Source organism: Panthera uncia (assembly GCF_023721935.1).
Source record: "Panthera uncia isolate 11264 chromosome A1 unlocalized genomic scaffold, Puncia_PCG_1.0 HiC_scaffold_17, whole genome shotgun sequence".
Lineage (NCBI taxonomy): Eukaryota > Metazoa > Chordata > Mammalia > Carnivora > Felidae > Panthera > Panthera uncia.
Window position 1 is genome coordinate 104,145,836 of NW_026057577.1, and position 18,798 is coordinate 104,164,633.

General features: G+C 40.4%; 1 pseudogene; it reads left to right on the forward strand.

Annotated features, from left to right (window-relative positions):
* Window positions 1-220: 220 nt before the first annotated feature.
* Window positions 221-10,282, forward strand: LOC125935271 (serine/threonine-protein kinase MARK2-like; annotated as a pseudogene).
* Window positions 10,283-18,798: the final 8,516 nt, after the last annotated feature.

Here is an 18,798-nt window from a genome sequence, read left to right on the forward strand (position 1 = left end):
GGAGGCTGTCTGGGGACTAGAGCTCCACATTGCACTCGCACTGTGTGACAAACAGCAGGGAAGATGTCTTCTTCCACATCTCACCCATCTGATGGGGGTGCCAATAAGTGACAAATGAGCACAATTATTGCTTGTGTTGAATGGGATCGATGTGGGCTATCATCTATTAAAGTGTTTATTAAATGTGCACATTTCTTGTCATTTAATAACCAAGCAAACAATGTATTTGCGGATTGTGAACAGAACTTCAAAGGCATGCAGCACCAAATTTGGCACTCACCAACCAAATCTTAAAAGGGCATGTAAGGTAAGTCAGGGATGACTGTGAGGGAGCAAAAAATGTACTTCAGGGAATTTGTGATTTGTGAATTTGGAGGATGAGAGGAACATCTCCATATTTAAGAATGCAGAAACTAACAAGGACCATTTAGGCACAAGGAAGTTCATACATAAGGGGGAAAAAATGAACCTGCGAGTAGCTTAGTGCAACACTTTTCAAAAACTTTTGACTGAGACCCACAATAAGAAATATATTTGGGGTGACTGGGTGGCTCAGTCGGTTGAGCGTCCAACTTCGGCTCAGGTCATGGTCTTGCAGTTCGTGAGTTTGAGCCCCGCATCAGGCTCTGTGCTAACAAACAGCTCAGAGCCTAGAGCCTGCTTCAGATTCTGTATCTCTCTCTCTCTCTCTCCCCTCCCCCATGCTCTGCCTCTCTCTGTCTCTCGAAAATAAATAAACGTTAAAAAATATTGTTTAAAAAAAATATATATTTTACATCATGGCAGGGCAGACACACCCATACATGCCATACACATGTAACTGAAATGAGAGTTTCACAAAGTAATACTCTTACTACATAACATTTTCCATTCTATTCCATTCTATTTCAGTTTCTGATGAGGTTTGTGACCCACTAAATTGATTTCAGAACTCACTGATTAGTGGTTTTTATCGCTGATGGTCAGCAGGTATCCACTGCAATTTTTTTAAAATCATCTTTATGAAAGACAGGAAACTCAGACACATAATCATCACATACTGACAGTTTTAGAGTCACCAAGACCTGGGTTTTAATCTCAGCTCTATCACTAGTATATAACTTAGAAAAAGTGCTTAAATTTTATAAACTTTAGTCTCTCCATCTGTAAAATGGAGAAATAACAGTATTAATCATATAATGTACTCTTAAATGACAGCTACTATCACCAATATCAGGAGGGGGATGACCATGGGGATTTACTTGCCCAAAAGATGGAAAAATTCATCAACAGATGAATAGACAAACACAACAGAATATTATTCATCCATAAAAAAGGAATAAAGTACTGATACATGCTATAACATGGATGAACCTCCAAACCATCCTAACCAAAAAAGCCAGACACAAAAGTCACATACAAATTTTCCTTGCTATGAAATAGCCAAAATAAAGAAAACCATAGAAACAGAACACAGAATGGTGGTTGCTCGGGACTAAGAGGTGGGGAGAGAGAGAGAGAATATGTTTAATGGGTAAAAGGTTTTACTTTGGGGTGATGAAAATGTTTTGGAAATCAAATGGTGGTTGAACAACATTTTGAATACACTTAATACCACTGAACTGTTCGTTTTATCTTTTTTTAATTTTTAATTTTTTAATTTATATCCAAGTTAGTTAGCATATAGTACATTAATGACTTCAGAGGTAGATTCCAGTGATTCATCCCCTATGTATAACACCCAGTGCTCATCCCAATAAGTGTCTTCCTTAATGCCCCTTCCCCATTTATCCCATCCCCCCACCCACCTCCCCTCCAGCAACCCTCAGTTTTGAACTGTTCATTTTCAAATGGTTAATTTTCTGATATGTGACTTTCACCTCAATAAAATATTTTCCTTAAACGAGCAGGCATAGTACATAAAAAGAAACCCAATAATTATTAGTAAGTTTTATTATCTTACCAATAAGTTATTTTAGCCCCTCAACAAAATATAAAATCACTATGACATCATTAATAGATGTTTATTGATATAATTAATGTTTGCTAGACTTTCATCTAAATTTTCCTTGTTACAACCCACATACATACTGTATAAGACTCTGAAAACTGAAGAGTTTGGGGAAGGAGTTTGGTCAGCTGCTTTCTGTCTTTCTAAATTGACATTTCCTATGGTGACCCCACTGACCAGCTTCACTCTCCCACCCTCAGGAAACTTTCTAGGGAGGTCAGGTTCTAAAGCCACAGACAAATGCATGCAGGTGGGAAGGGACTGTCTTGGCCTTGGTACTTAATACCTACAGGCCTCAACCACCTCATATATAAAATGGAGAAAATAACAGGCCCCCCCTCCTCCCCTCCCCCCCACAACCACTCCTGAGGTTGTAATGCACAAATGAGGTAATGCGGGTGAGAACTGCACTAAGAACACATGCTGGCCCCTTGCACATGTTCAATAATGGCAGCTACGTTCACTGTTATTTTTTTCTTTTTCAAGTGCAAGCTATATTGTGTGAAAAGAGATCTAGTGAATCCTGTGGTGAATTCTGTAAGGGATTTTAAGTGAATTCTTACATAAAATAATACGTCAGCAATTAGAGCAGTCCACAAGTGGTCCAAAGTGCTTTGCAAAACAGAGTTCCCATTTCATAGGCATGTGTTAAGTAAAAGCTGTGTTCATCTGTCAGGGATGCCACAGGATATTTGCTATCATCTGAACATAGGCAGTTAACACCTACCTCACAGGATTATTTTAAAGAATAAGCAAATCACAAAGGAAAAAGGCATGGTCCAGTGTGACATAGCGAGGTGTTGGGGGGGGGGGGTGTGGGGAGGGGGAAGGGTTATTACTATTGTAATTACCTCTGTCACCAAGTAATTATTAGAGAAGATTCTAGCCCAGAGTAGATCAACCAGAAGACTCCCTTCCAACTCTTGGTGGCACACTTTATAGGAAGACTCATTGTTGAGTGTATTTTCCTGTTTACTCAATAAGAATATCTGCCTCGTTAATATTTCAGAAAGAAATACAGTCCAGGGGTCCTAAGGGCTGAGATTTTTGAGGACTCATAAAAATGTTTACCCTAAGATATTCCTGGAAGCATTGTTTATAAAATGTTAAGACTGAGAAATAACTAAAGCACGCAAAGTTAGAGAACTGGATACAAACAATGGTGCATGATTAAGAGCACAGGCTCTGGAGTCAGCCAGGCAGGTTTAAAGCTCCACTCAGCCTTTGGCAAGTTAACCTCCTCCCCCACCCCCCCTCCCCCCCCCCGCCCCATGCTTTCCTCTGATTCATACAGTAGTTGTGAGAATTAAAGTAAGTAAAGCATTTAGCACAGTGCCTGACGCAAGCCTCCAGTGATGATGATGATGACAATGATGGTGATGATGGTGGTGATGATGCCATCACCATGACAAATAATGTTGTAGGTCTATTTTTTCCTGCTTCATAAATAAATTAATATGTGTGGCTAAGTTTTTACACTAGGTCATGCAATAGAGAAATCATAATACCTTAATCCAGTGATGGGTTATTGTCTCCTTTATATCTTTCTTTAGTGTCTGCAGTTTTCTTTTACAGTGACTTTAGAATCTAATAAAAACAAAATATTTTCTACTTTAGCAAAATAAAAAAGGAAGAAAGGAAAGAGAAGGTGGAGGAGGGAAGGAGGAAGGAAGGAAGAGAAGGAGGTGAAGATTTGCTCTATAGGGCTAATTCCAGTTTCCCCTACAGCTGAACTCAGTGCCTTCCCTGGACCATTATAACTGGTATTATTTGAAGACTTGAGGATTTTTCCCCCTGAAAAGTGAAAAATTCTTTTGTAGTGCAAATGGTCTTTCTCTGGTATATCTGTCCTACAATTTGGAGATTGGAAGTTTCTTAAAGGCAGGGCAAACATGAGTGCCCATCCAGATAATGGTAATCTTTCTTCTTTTCTGAACCTAAATTTTGATCATTTTCAAGCATTCAAAAGTTGAAAGAATAGTATGAACACCTCTGTAGCCACCACTTAATTTCAGTACTGATTAGCATTTTGCTGTGTTTGCTTTCTTTTCTTTCTCTAACACACACAGATATACTTTTCTTTTTTATTTATTTACTTATTTGTGTGTGTATTTATTTATTGCTGAACCACTTAAGTGCTGACATCATCCCACTCTGCCCCTAAACACTTCACTTGAGTATAACTTGCTGATGAATAGGGCATTCCCCTAGATAACCACAATAGTTTTGGCTAATGGCAATTAGGTTCTCATGTCAGTAAAGATTGCCATGTAGCTATTTATTCATTCCACAAATATTTATTGAGAACTTACTATCATCCAGTGAGCTAGAGTGATGAGCAAATAAATACGATCCTGCTCATAGAGAGACTGACATTTTAAAAAATCACACTGATCACTATACAGTATATAATAACAAATGTGGTGAGGGTCATAAAGTGCCCCAGTGTATTTACTTCAAACTCACCCTTGATTACCTACTACTGTTTTGATGATAACAATGGCCAGTACTGATTGCAATAATTAGGAGATTTCCAGCTGCAAGTGACAAAAACCCTACTGAAACTAGCTTAAGGGTAAAAAGGAAATTTATTGGCTCACTGTAAGCACACCCAGAAGCAGGAGATGAAATGATAACTCCCTTTGAATTTCCAGACCCCCACCTTCTTCCTCAGTGTTGATTTAATCCTCAGGCAGCCTCTCTTCCATGTGGCCAAAGGAATGGCTACTGGCAATCCGGATATACAGGACCTATAAAATTCTAGATCCAGGAGTGTGAGCCTTCTCTCCCAGGGTCCCTGTACCAACTCCTAGAGAAGACCTGATTTGCCCAGTTTCGGTCATGTGCTCTTTCCGGACCAATCCCTGGGGCCAAAGGAATGGTGAGCTCCCATTGGTCAGGCCATGTCCTGCACCCACTCCTTGTACTTGGGCTACATGCAGGATTGATGCCATCCATACTCTAAAGAAAGGTTCTTGTACCAAAATAAGAGGTATTGGATGGTCAAAGTCACCCAGCCACCCCATGGCAGTGTCTGACATTGTGCCTCTCCGCAGGTCCTGGAGGTCTTCAAAATACTGTGCAGTGCACACTCCAAGCCCAATACCAGCAGGTGGGGATAGGAAGCAAAGGCTTCCAGTTTCTAGCCTGATCTGTGTCTTAACAGGCCGAGTCCACCAGAGGTCAGGGCAGAGCGCAAAGCAGGAATCATCCTGAGGCTGGCTCTTCAACGCTGCTCAAATCAGCAACTCACGCCAGAGATCCCGGGGCACGAGCAGACTGCAGCAGCCAGAAAGAAAACTCAGGCTGGAGCAAAGCGGCCACGTTTCCTTAAGAACTGCCTTCCTAAGATACAGGTCTAGACTTCAAAGCAGGGCAGACAGAATCAGGGAAGTAATTTTTAAAACACTGTATTTTGGAACTGCGCATGTTCTGCTGAAGAAACAGAAATGTCAGGGCCTCAGAATCATGCAGAGTGAGATACCAAATGTACCGACGTGGAATTGGCCACAAAAACTGGATTCTCTTCTCTGCCCCTACCTGCCTCTCTAGACTCACCTTCAATCACCCTTCTGCCTGCCTGTTCACAGTCAGCCACACTGATGGCCTTTCTGCAACTTAATCATGCCAAGCTGATTCCCACCACAGAGCCTTTGGAAAATCCTTTTCCTAGATCTTCCTTTTTGAACTCCTTCTTGGTCCAGTAGTCTCTTAGGAAATGTTAGTACCGCACCTAAAATAGTGCCCCACCTAATAGCACTAACACATCACCCTGTTTATTCCTTTCATATCATTATCATCTCTCAACTTACCTGTTAATTTGTTCTTTTGTTTCTCCCACCCCAAAAAAAAGCACAACAGACTCAGGGACTTTATTTTGCAGTTTACCACAGCACCTAGTATAGTGCCTCCTCAGACCACGTGGGCTCGGAAATATAATGAACAAACAAATGAATGAGTCCCAGTTTCCCACACATAAAATGAGATGGATAGATTATATAATACTAACAATGGTAAAATACATTGAACATGTACTGCGTGTTGGGCACAATGCTAAGGGCTGTGGGTAGCACTGTAGATAACTGCCTTTGTATTTTTTCAGCCCTGACAAGATATCAAATATTCTTAGGACCTCAAATATCTAAGATGTTTTTGATGCCCAAATTCCTCACTTAGCCATTTATTCCTTTGGTTTTGTTCAGAACCTTTCAAAATACTTTTTTGTTACAGAAACATTTGTTGAAGTGAAATTTTACCTAGAAGTCCTATAGAAAAACCTGGGGGGGGGGGTGGGGGGAAAGTATGTGTATTACACCATTAAAAACACCTCCAACAAATTTCAAGAACAGGAATCAAAGACTGTCATCTCGGACCACAGGTAATTGGGTTAGAAATTTACAATAGATGAGACATTTCTCTTTGTAGAAGTATTCCAGCTAATAATTGAACAGATAATAGAGTATTTTGCTACCTGTCATGATATAATGGATCTAGGCAATAAGAATAGAAGCCAGTTAACATGACAAAGAGACCATCAGACACCATGTACCTCCTGATAAAAGAACACAGCACCCATGAAGGAGTCTCACCAAAAAGATCACGTAAAATCTGATTAAACCTCAAGACTGAGCTATCAATATACAGGAAATACAGAGGAACATGTTAATCTACACCACAGGAATACAATCAGCAAATCCAAACAGAAGGACACTAGAAAACTGAATTCCTCCAAAATAAATTATGAGAGAAAGAAGGAGATGTAGCAAAAACTGATTAAAAGACGCTTAAGAGACATACCAACCAATCACAATATGTGGACCTGTTTTGGATCCTGATTCAAGTGTACAATCTGAAAAACAAAAGATTTCAAAATATATGGGAAAAATGTTAACACTGAATAGATGATATTGAGGAATCATCATTCTTATAATGGTATTTTAGCTATATTTTACAAACTGAAATATGAATAGAATGAAGAAAGTTAACAAAAAGAGAAATTAAAAATCCCCACCCATTTGGGCATTTAAAAATACTCTTAGCCTAAAAAAATTATTACAGTTTTTCAAACTAGAAATGAAAAAGCCACTGAAGCATCATACAGTTTTCCAATTCTAATAATATCAATAAATATAATGTACATGAACAAAAAGCTATTGGGAGTTCTCAGCAATTCTTTTTTAAGACAAATAGATTTGTAAGACCAAAAAAAATGAGAAAAAACACTGTGGATGATCACCAGCCAAGATTGGTCCGTTTCTTGCTGTGACCTCACAGCAACCATTATTATAGAATTCCAAGCACCTATGTAAGCCCCTGGTTGGGCTGAGATTTGCTGTGCTTCTAGTTCAGGAAGCTGGTTTTCAATGACCTGAAGGACATTTGACTAAAGTTAGCTTGTTTTCTCCTTGGCATTGTGGGTTTTTGTATATTTTGTTTGTTACTTTTTTTCCCTCACTTTCCCATTTTCTTTATCTTTTCTCACTTTCTATTTTTCTGACTTTTCTTTTTTACTTTTACTTTTTTTCTTCTTTTTTCTTTCATTTTTAAAAGTTATTCTTTTTTCTCACATCTTTTTTTTCGCATTTTTTTAGTATGTTTTTAGTTCATTTTTAGTCTGCCATTGTGTTTTGATTCCATCATAAAGATCGGTTCATCAGGTGGTCTTTGGAAGTGATTTTTTTTTGAGGTGACCTGGCCAAGCTTCTCACCAGCTTATCCCGAGCTTAAATTCCCAAGCTTGCTTTCAAGCCCAGCTGTTAATCCAACATCTCTGCTTAGGAGAACCATGTTGACAACAACCAACTCTTCAAGACCATCAGCAAGTGTACCTTTGTCGTGGTGAACTTGGCCTGACACATCCTGACTAGGAAAAGGTAGCCATAAAGATCACTGATAAGATCATCAGAATTCCTCCACCCTCCAGAGACTATCCCGAAAAGTAAAAATCATGAAGGTTTTCAATCATCCCAACATAGTGAGATTATGTGAAGTGATGGAGACTAGGGACAAGCAGCCTTGTCATAGAGTATACTAGTGGAGATGAGTACCTAGTGGCTCATGAAAGTATGCAAGAAAAAGAGATCAAAGTCAAATTCTGCCAAACAGTGTTTGCTATACAGAACTAGCACCACAAGTTTATTGTCCATAGAGACTTAAAGAAAGAAAACTAGCTCTTGGATGCTGACATGAACATCAAGATTGTAGACTTTGGTTTCAGCAACTAATTCACCTTGTCAACAAGTTAGATAACTTTTGGAACAGTCCCTCTTTATGCTTCCCTGGAACTCTTGCAGGGTCCAAAGTATGAGGGACCTTCCATGGCTATGTGGAGCCTGGCAATCATTCTCTATACATTGGTCAGTGGATCCCTGCCTTTGATGGACAGAACTTTAAGGAGCTGCAGGAAGAAGTGAGCAGAATATACCATCTTCCTTTTGACTTGTGCATGGAATGTGAAAACCTGCTCAAGAAATTTCTCATTCTCAATGTCCTAGCAAGAGAAGCACTTTAAAGTAAATGACGAAGGATCCATGAATGAATATGGGTCATAAAGATGAGGAACTAAAGCCTTATGGAGAATCAGTCTCTTGAGTACAAAGACCTCACAGACTGAGCTGATTGTGTCCATGGATTACTCCGTGAGAATATCCAGGACTCATTGACAGGCCAGAGGTACAAAGAAGTGATAACCAGCTATCTGCTTCTGGGATACCAGAGATCCAAGATGCAGGTCTACACCCTCACCCTGAAGTCCCAGCCTTCAGCAGATCTGACCAACAGCAGCACTCCCTCCCCATCCTATGACGTACAGCACTGGGTCTCTACCAATCCCAAGCACTGAGTTTCAGTGAACCTGTCATTCCTATCTTTAATTGCTGTATTAGTCAACTAGGATGACCATAACAAAATGCCACAGACCGGGTGCCTTAAACAACAGAAATTTATTTTCTCACAGTTCTGAAGCCTCCAAGTTCAAGATCAAGATGCTGTGAGGGTTGGTTTCTAAGTGAGAGGTATCTTCCTGGCCTCCTCTCTATGTCCACACATGGCCTTTCCTCTGCACCTGTGTAACTCTAGGGTCTCCTCTTCATATGAGGACACCAGTCATATTAAATTAGGGCCCCAGCCTTATGACCTAATGTAACTTTTATCACCTCTTTAAAGGCCTTATGTCTAAATAACATTGGGGGTTGAGCTTCGTTACATGCCTTGTGGGAGAAGGGAGGCCACACAATTCAAATCACAACAATTGCTCCTCTAGGAATACTCAGAGGAGCAAGGCAGATTTTGAGAGGATCAGGAGACAAGGCAGAACACAAGCAGCAAAACTATCATGCCTACCAGCCCCCTATCCTGCCTAGAGAGGAAGGAGACCACCCCTCACCCCTCAGCAAACAGCAATCTGTCTACCAGCACAAACAAGAGCAGGAATTCCCCACTTCGGGGAAGAGCCAGCCTTGGCCAGACCTCTACGCAGAAAGGTAAAGATAACCTAATGATGCCAAGGCCCCAGCACCTCTGGGGCTTCTGTTTCCCCTACAGTCTCCCTGGCCTTTTCTTGCCAATGCCAAGCATCCAAGACAGCCTGGGTGTAACTCAACCAGGCCTCTGGGCCTCACCCCATGTTGGGTTACTGTAAAGCGCTACAGCCCAGCACAGCCCTCCAGTGTGTCCCTGTGGCCTCCCCTTCATCCCACTGCATCAACAGCAGTGCTAGAACCTCAGATAATACCTATTTCCCCCAGGTTGAATCCAAACTAAACTCCATACACACTGGGTGGCTCCAGCAGGCATGGAACTAGCAGATTTTGCCCCAGTGTGCCCCCAGCCTCTCCCTCTTGTAACAGCCACACCCAGCAGTGGGCCACTGGAGGCTTCTTCAGCAGGTGCTCCTTCAAGGGTATATGGAGGCCTCTTTGTTTCTGATTTGCTGGAATGAACCTAAAAGCAAAAATCAAGTGGAGATGCTCAAACCTGGAGAGGTCAAGCCACACTCATTGCACTTTATGGGGAATATGACTATCACAAGCTCCATAGAGCCCAACAAGATGATGCAAGAATTCAGCAAGGTGCCTGACACAAATAGCTGCCCGTACAAACTGAACAAGAAACGGTGCTGTGCATGTGCGGCACCCCAGGCCAAGAAGACTTCCTGCGGTGGTAGGTGGAGGTGTGCAGACTCCCACGGTGGTCTCCCAACAGGGTTCATTTAAATGCATACCCAGCATCTCCATGCCCCACAAAAGCAAAATAACCAAAGCAGTTAAGCTTTACAGGCTGCCAGATTTTTAGGGCAGTTTAAACTACTCTATATGATACTATAATGATGGATACTTGTCACTACACATTTGTCCAGACTCACAGAATGTCCAACACCAAGAGGGAATCCTAATGTAAACTAAGGACCTTAGGTGAAATGATATGTCAATGTAGGTTTACCAGTTGTAACAAATGTACCACTCTGGTGGAAGATGTTAATAAGTGGAGGAGGCTGTGCAAGAGTAGGAGTAATATATGGGAAATCTCTGTACCTTCCTCTCAATTTTTCTGTGAACCTAAAATTGCTCTTATAAAAATCGCCTTAAAAAAAAAAAAAAAAAAAAGCTGCCAGGAACCACCTGGGAGAGAAGAGGCAGGGCCAGCCAGCTCCATCTGCTAGCCTGCCACTCAGCCCCACCTCAAAGCCAAGACTGGACTGGTTTGCTTCCCTTGGGGGCACTTCTCCGCTCCCCTATCCTTCTGTGTCTTGTCTTCAGGGTTTGTGAGAAAGCAGAAATGGTTCTGTAAAATGAAGACAAAAAAAAACCAAAAAACAAAACCTCTTCCTCCTTTATCCTTCCTCCTCCTTTCTTTCCCTGCTACTCCCTCACCTCTTGTGTTTTCGACCTACACAGCAAGAGTTTGGTTACATACAGGATAATGGAAAACAGGGTTCTCACTGAAATAAGAAAGTTACAAATATGGAAAAGGGGAGGGGCACCTGGGTGGCTCAGTCGGTTAAGCGACCGACCTCTGCTCAGGTAATGATCCCACAGTTCATGGGTTCAAGTCCCACATCAGGCTCTGTGCTGACAGCTCAGAGCCTGGAGCCTGCTTTGGATTCTGTCTCCCTCTCTCTCTCTCTTCCCCTCCCCCACTCACACTCTGTCTCTCCTCTCTCAAAAATAGGTAAATAAACATTTTTAAAACTTAAAATTTTTTTTTAATTTTTTTTTAAAAAGTGGAAAGCAGAAATAAGCCTTATGGTATTGGATTGGAATTGGAGGTATTAGTGTGAATTCAATGGTTTTAATATAGATACATATATGTATGTTTATGTCCATTCTGTTCACTAAGACTAGAAGCATAATATACCAATAATAGTACCCCTAGATCTTGGTTTCTGTAGATCACCCTCCATGTGAGTAAATCAAGTCTCTTAGGAGAAATGGCTGATTGCAGGGCTGGGTAGGAAAAATACAAGATAAACCTCCAACATCTTTTTGCTCCAGAAAGTAAGGAAGAACTCAAAGAATGATGCGGACATACCAAAAAGACACAGAAGTGGCTATAAAATAGAGCAATCATTCTAAATGGGAAAATGCTAGAATCTTTCTTTTTAAAGAATGGAATGGATCCCGCTAATACCACTTCTATTCACATTGTAAAGGTCTAAGCCAGTATGATAAGATAAAAACAAATGAGTTCTAAGAATTAGAAGAGAATATATATCCATAGTTAATTGCGTATTATATGATTATTTAAAAATAAAACTCAAAGGGCACCTGGCTGGCTCAGTCGGTTAAGTGACCAACTTCCACTCAGGTCATGATCTGTTGATTCGTGAACTGGAGCCCTGTATCGGGCTCTGTGCTGACAGCTCAGAACCTGGACCATGCTTTGCATTCTGTGTCTCCTTCTCTCTCTGCCCCTCCCCTGCTCTCACTCTGTATTTCTCCCTCTTTCCAAAATACATAAACATTAAAAAAATTAATAAAAATAAATAAAACTCAAAATAATACTTTTAGATAAATTATTAGAAAAAAAATTTTTTTAATGTTTATTTATTTTTGAAACAGAGAGAGACAGAGCATGAACGGGGGAGGGTCAGAGAGAGAGGGAGACACAGAATCTGAAACAGGCTCCAGGCTCCGAGCAGTCAGCACAGAGCCCAACACGGGGCTTGAACTCGTGGACCGCGAGATCATGACCTGAGCCAAAGTCGGCCGCTTAACCGACTGAGCCACCCAGGCACCCCTAGATAAATTATTAGAAATAAGGTTTTACGTGGATGGAACTGGAGGGTATTATGCTAAGTGAAATTAGTCAGTCAGACAAAGATAAAAATCATATGACTTCACTCCTATGAGGACCTTAAGAGACAAAACAGATGAACATAAGGGAAGGGAAACAAAAATAATATAAAAACAGGGAGGGGGACAAAACAGAGGAGACTCATAAATATGGAGAACAAACTGAGGGTTACAGGAGGGGTTGTGGGAGGGGGGATGGGCTAAATGGGTAAGGGGCAGTAAGGAATCTACTCCTGAAATCATTGTTGCACTATATGCTAATTTGGATATAAATTTAAAAAAATAAAACAAGTTAAAATAAAATAAATAAATAAAAATAAATAAATAAATAAATAAATAATTTTTTAAAAAAAGAAAGAAGGTTTAGGGGTGCCTGGTGGTTCAGACAGTTAAGTGTCCAACTTTGGTTCAGGTCATGATCTCATGGTTTGTGAGTTCAAGCTCTACATCAGGCTCTGTGCTGACTGTGCAGAGCCTGCTAGGGATTCTCTCTCTCCCAGTCTTTATGCCCCTCTCCCACTTGCACACGAGTCTCTCTCTCTCTCTCTCTCTCTCTCTCTCTCTCTCTCTCTTTCTCAAAATAAACTTTTCATATATAACATTAAAAAAAATAAAGTTTAGCAAGTAAGTTGGCTACAGAATTTTTTTTATGGTGAAAAAATTTAGATTTTAGTAGCTGGACTGTTTAGCTCTTAATTTTGTTGGCAATATACAAAGCATCATAGTCAGGAGCCAGTCAAATTATGCCTCTAACTAAGCCTGATGAGGGTGTTGACCTTAGCCATGTCAGTGTCACAGAGCTTCTTCATAGCCATGCTGATTTGGTGTCATTGGCCTTGACATCCACAAGGAACACAAATGTGTTGCTATATTCTATCTTCTTCATGACTGGCGTGGCAGCCAGGGGGAACTTCATGACATAGTCGGACTTCATGTCCTTGTTTCTCCTGATGGCACTCTAACGATATTAGAGTGGCCTTCTGAGCTGCTCCTGGAAGGTGGGTGATGTGTACATCTTTTTTCTGTGGCTGTGGACATCTTTCAGCACTGCTTGTTGGCCTTAAAAACCTTTGCTTAGCAATAAGCAATTAGAAAATGTAGTTTAAAAAAAAAATCCATTTACAAGGGTATCTGGCTGTCTCAGTCAGTAAAGCATGAGACTCTTGATCTCAGGGTTGTAAGTTCAAGTCCCACGTTGAATATGGAGATTACTTAAAAATGAAATCTTTAAAAATAAATAACCATGTACATAATACAGAGAACATCAAGATAGGAAAACTAAGAATCACAGAGGAAATTATAAGACTTTGTTAAAATATTAAGACCCAAATAAAAGAAATATCTAAGATGCCCATGATTAGAAAGACAATATGGTGGAGATATCCATTCTTTCCAAATTTATCTACAGATTTCAACATAAAATCTCAACAGGATTTTACATGGAACTTGATAAACCAATTCTAAAATGTACATGGAAGAGGAAAGGACCAAGAATGGATAGGATCATCCATACAAGAGCAGAACAGTTTGTAGGTCTTGCCCTACAAACTATCAGGAATATTATGAAACTACAATCATTAAGACAGTTATATTTGTGCAAGGTCAGGTAAATGGACAAGTAGAGTGGAATGGAATGGAATGGAATGGAATGGAATGGAATGGGCTATGTTAGGACAGGATAGAATAGAATAGGATAGAATAGGAGTCAGGCAGTACAATAGAGAGCTCAGAAATAGATCCACACATTTATGTAATGTTTTGATAAACGATAGAAGTGGCATATCACTTCAGTAGGGAAAAGAAGTAACTGTTCAATAAATAAAACTGTCATAAAAAATGCAATCTATATAGAAAAAAAATGGATTCCTGTCTCACACTATATCCAAAAATCAACTCCAGATATGTAAAAACATAAGTATAAAAAAACAAAACTTGTATTTTTAAATAGAAAGCATTAACTGGGTATTTTTTTACCTTGAGCAAGGGAATGATTTCTAAACAATATAAAAAGCATCGACTGTGAAAAACAAAACTGAGAACTTGTTTATCATCAAAAGACACTTTAAAGAAAGTGAAATAAGACATTAGCTAGATGTCCTACAATTTAACTCAATTCTTATGCAGTGTTAGCCTGATCCTACAGTATAAGGGCTATTAATTATAAAGGATATTAAAGATGCAAATGAACATCCAGATAATCACTACAGGTGATAAAACCAGAGATAAAGAGGTTTGGAAGGAGCTGAGCACAGTACTTTCTGTTCCCATGGAGTTTGGGGTAAACCACCCTCCCAGAACTTTCTTGTTCACCAACCTGGAAGCTTTCTGAACCCTCCTGTCCTTTAGGGGTTTTACGGAGACTTCATTACATAGGCATGATTGAGTAAATCATTGGTCTTTGGTAATGGAACTCAATCTCCAGGGGTGTGGTTGAATGTTGGAACCCTCTAATCAAAAGGTTGGTTCCCATGGCAACTAACATCCTTAAGCGTGGTCCAAAAGTCACTTCATTTTTTTTTTAATTTTTTTTTTAACGTTTATTTATTTTTGAGACAGAGAGAGAGACAGAGCATGAACGGGGGAGGAGCAGAGAGAGAGGGAGACACAGAATCGGAAGCAGGCTCCAGGCTCTGAGCCATCAGCCCAGAGCCCGACGTGGGGCTCGAACTCACGGACCGCGAGATCGCGAGATCGTGACCTGAGCTGAAGTCGGACGCTTAACCGACTGAGCCACCCAGGCGCCCCAAAAGTCACTTCATTAACATAAACTCAGGTGTGGTTGAAAGAGGCTTGTTATGATAAAAAAAGACACCTTTATTGTTCACCTTACTTGGGAAATTCCAAGGATCTTAAGAGCTCTGTTGAGAATAGAGGAACACCAAATATATATTTATGATAAATCACAACATCACAAGACCCTAGAGAGCTCCTTTACCCATTCCACCATGTGAGGACAGAGCAAAAAGATAGCCATCTATTAACCAGGCTCTCACCAGACATTGAACCTGTCAGCTTCTTAATCTTAGACTTCCCAGCCTTTAAGACTGTGAGAAGTACCTATTGTTTATAAGCTACCCAGTCACTGGTGTTTTGTTACAGCAACCCAAACAAAGATAGGGTGGCTTCATTCACATGCTGGGTGGTTGGCAGAATAGGTGGTATAGGAGCCTCCCCTGGGACCCTTGTCTTTACTCCCTCTGTTTTCTCACCTTCTAGCAGGCTGTTCTGAGCTTCCTCATGTAGTGACAAAAGGGATCCAGCAGCAAGAGAGGGCAAGCCCAATGTTTTTGTTTTTTAAGCCTCTGGCTGCATTACATTTCTTAATGTTCCTTTGACTAAAGCAGGTCACATAGCCAAACCCAGATTTAAGAGGTAGAGAAAAAGACTCTATCTCTTGATGGAAGGACAAGAAAATCACATGGCAAAGAGGAGTGCAATCTGAGATGGGAAGAATTTGCAGCCATTTTACAATCTACCAAACTGTAAACATTTAAACAAGGATGTGAATTCATATTCTGAGTAGTCAGTGACTTAAATTACTAACCTGTCATCCTAGCCCTCTGTAGTTTGATTCCTCAAGGAAAGCTTTTCCACCAAGTCTATAGAATAGTCCATGTTTTTGCTTTTCACAGAGCTCTCCTGTGCAGATCTCTTGTCCAAATGGGTTGGCTGAGACATTTCTATGAAAATACCATATATGTCAATGATTCCCAAAGAGAACAAGCATTCCCCCCACCCCTACCAAAACTCCACCCAGAGAGACTTACCAGACATGGTGGGGGGGGGGGGCATATAATTTGAAAACACTCAAATAAATGACATAATTTTATAGTTAGAAAATGAAATATATACAGCTATTTTTATAATACAAATTATAGAATGCATCACATTTCTAAAATGGAGGCATGGGTTTTAAAACTTGAGAAGTGCCAACCAGATACTAGAGAGATCCCAGTTTCCAGGTATTCCCTGAGCTCAGTAGAAGCCATTTCTCTTCAAAAGAGACCCTGTGGTCATAGGGTCCAGTTAAAAAGAGAGCATCCCTGGAAAAGTCACAGGAATATTATTCTCCCGGCTGAATCCACCCTGTGGCTAGTTGGCACTTGGCAACCTGACAAGTGTTTTACATTCAAAAGGTCAGACTCTGAGTGAATCTGCCCAGAGACTCTGGTACCACTCACGCCTGGATGCCCAGGCCCAGCGTCTGTCCCCTGCCCCTGCCATTCTGACAGCTCTGGAGGAAGGGACCCAGGTCCCTGGTTTGGGCTGTCAGCACAATGACGGCAGCCCTTTTACTGAAGGTCAAGCTCTAATTCTCACTCCAGGGAGTCTTCCCTCTCTTTCTCTCTTTCAGCTTGTTTATCTTCATAATTGTTGGTATTTTTCTCCTACTTTACATTCTTCAAAACATTTTTCCTTTCACACTCTCATTTGATTCTCTCTGCTAGGAAAGAGTTTCCCTTTTGTAAAAACAAACTGAGGCCTAGAGAGGCCAGGCAATTGAGGATTGGAAGAAAGTAGAAAGTGGTGATGAAGAACAAAGGCTCTGGAGTTAGAATCCTGCCAGTTACCAACCAAGTAACCTAGAGCAAACTACATAAGCTCTCTCTGACTCAGTTTTTTTTCCCATTTCATAAAGTTTTTCAAGAACAAAGCATCATAAGTAAAATGCCTGGCATATAACAATAGCACCATAAGCCATCAGTATATTCCTATTATTTATAGTGCTTCTGTTGTCATATAGATAGTGAATGGCAAAGTGAGGACTAGAACACACATCCATGGGCCTGAAAGCCATACTACCTGTCTCCATCTTTCAATAAGTAGAGTGGTGGTTCTGTTCCGCTTTCCCAAATAAGAAGTAAGATATCTCATGAAGGAGTAGTCTAAAGGTCTCCTTTAAACCCATCTTTTTATGTATTTATTTAAATAATTTTTTTAATGTTTATTTTTGAGAGAGAGAGAGAGACAGATCATGAGCAGAGGAGGGACAGAGAGTGAGAGAGAGGGAGACACAGCATCTGAGGCAGGCTCCAGGTTCTGAGCTGTCAGCACAGAGCCCAACACGGGGCTCAGACCCACAAACCACAAGATTATGACCCATCTTTAGAAAGTGTTTTGGGGGGGGGGGGCGCCTGGGTGGCCCAGTCGGTTAAGCATCCGACTTCAGCTCAGGTCACGATCTCGCGGTCTGTGGGTTCAAGCCCTGCGTGGGGCTCTGGGCTGATGGCTCAGAGCCTGGAACCTGCTTCCGATTCTGTGTCTCCCTCTCTCTCTGCCCCTCCCCCGTTCATGCTCTGTCTCTCACTGTCCCAAAAATAAGTAAACGTTAAAAAAAAAAATAGAAAGTGTTTTGGGGGTGCCTGGGTGGCTCAGTCGGTTAGGTGTTGGACTTCGGATCAGGTCATGATCTCGTGGTTCGTGAGTTCGAGCCCCATGTTGGGCTCTGTGCTGACAGCTGAGAGCCTCGAGCCTGCTTCAGATTCTGTGTCTCCTTCTCTCCCTGCCCCTCTCCTGCTCACAATCTGTTTCTCTCTCTCTCAAAAATAAATAAACATTAAAAAAATTAAAAAGAATATATTTTCTTATAGTTTGCTAAGACTTCAGAAAAGAATCCCAGCTCTACTGATAATCAAAGTTCTTGCTTCTAGCCAGAAGTTTCAAATTCTTCCCAATGAACCTTTTATCAAATTCGCTTAAAAATCACTAAATTTTAATTGCTTGAGTTTTTTTTTTCCTCCTTCATCCCTGGGTGATTATTAATAAATATGTTGGTGAGCAGGAAAAGGTTATAAAATTGGCAAGAGAAAGAAGAAGGTAAAAAATAAATAAATAAATAAATAAACAAATAAGAGTCACATTACCTGATAATCAGGTTGCCATTCCCTGAATAACCCACAATTTGACTTTGCCCACCATAAAGAAAATTAGAAATGTGTAGTTACAGGATGCAAAAACAAGCAAATGAAAGCTTAGAAGCAGAAAAGAATTAAATTTCAAATGTAATAGTGATGATATTAAAAAAAATCAAATGGGAAAAAAAATGAAGTGAGTCTGAATCCCCAGGAAATATATTAAACCATGGCTGTGAAAGACAAAGAGAACAGAAAGAGAGAGAAAAACAGCATAGAAATCTACCTTCATTACACTGTGTCCGACCAAAGAACAGTATAATGAATCTCCCACTACCATTAAATTAAACACAAATTGCTTTTGTTTCTAATTAACATCTGCCTTGCCAAATGTGATGTGTGAAAGTCTCCTTTTTAATGTCTTTCCCATGCCACAGAAATATTACAACCAGAATGAAAGCTTATGGATGTTTTTCAATAGCTTCCTCTAAAGTATAGGCCAAACCTTGTTGAAGGTATATGTGAGAGTCATTTGAATTCCAAATGCACTTATAAGGACCGGCTCTATTACAGTGCATAGCAAATGAATACATAATGAGGAGATATTCCAGACCAATTGTTCCAAATTATGCTTTAGATTATCTTCATTTCTCTTTTGAAAATA